Below are 948 nucleotides of genomic sequence, written 5' to 3' on the forward strand. Positions count from 1 at the left end.
TTCTTAATTTTCTTTCATCTTCATTGATAGTACTACACATAGCCTACCTTTACAAAAAATACAACCTCCAACATTACCAAAAAGCCCAACATATTACTCACCTTCATTAACTTATAATCTAACACCTCTAATTAACCCACTTTTCGACAACTTCTGTTCCTTCTGTGTCTCTGTCTATGAGTGTCAACACCGCTGCCAGGCGTCAAGCGTTCCAAGGATCCACGCATCTTCCACATCTGTTGAAAAATTTATTATTCAGTACCATAGCATAACCCTTCTATTAAAACCACGAGTAAATTTTTAATGTTATTGTCATGATTAGTTTTGCTTCGATTTCACAGAATATACGCACACACTTCAAACAAAAATTGGAAAAGAGATAGCTATTTTCGTATCTGCGTCGTTATCAGAGATAATATGCAAGCCTTCTGTATAAGCCTCTGACCAAAATTATTTTACTCTTAGGTACGTGTCGTATAAACTCTTCAATTTTCATCAACCATATAGATAAGGTGCTATTATGTATAATTATACTACATCGTGGCTTAACATTGAAATAGAATCCAATTATTTAATAGCGTTAATGTATTGAATATATTTGTGTTACTTTTAGTTTATGCTACTATGTACCGCTGCTGCCATCTTGGTTTATGTAGTTTTTTCTCCTTTGACTAAGTATATATGTTCTCATTCCTTTTATAAACAGAATTTAATGACAATTTGAAGGTTGAGAGTCATGAAATGATGCTTTATGAGCTAAATACACTTGAATGGGATGACCTCGTGCTTTCAAATGACAACACCTCTACTAAAGCCACTAGTGGTAATTGTTTGTGCTCTAGCAGAACCAGTTACTTGTTGGAAAAAAATCTTGCAACTCTATTACTTCAAATTTATCTTTTTGCAGGAAATGTTTAATCCTTTAATCAACAAAACCAATGTTTTCTA

General features: G+C 33.2%; 1 long non-coding RNA gene across 2 annotated transcripts in view; it reads left to right on the top strand.

Moving 5' to 3' along the window:
* LOC107617218 overlaps positions 1-948 on the top strand; it is a 2389-nt gene continuing 1441 nt past the window's right edge. The window contains exons 1-3 of one of the 2 annotated variants that reach the window (XR_002359549.1): positions 1-258; positions 342-465; positions 707-823. This is a non-coding gene — a long non-coding RNA (uncharacterized LOC107617218). Of the gene's footprint in view, positions 466-706; positions 824-948 lie in introns of both variants that reach the window. The other variant, XR_001614861.2, reaches the window with a different exon arrangement.

This window comes from Arachis ipaensis, chromosome B01, assembly GCF_000816755.2.
Source record: "Arachis ipaensis cultivar K30076 chromosome B01, Araip1.1, whole genome shotgun sequence".
Taxonomy (NCBI): Eukaryota; Viridiplantae; Streptophyta; class Magnoliopsida; order Fabales; family Fabaceae; genus Arachis; species Arachis ipaensis.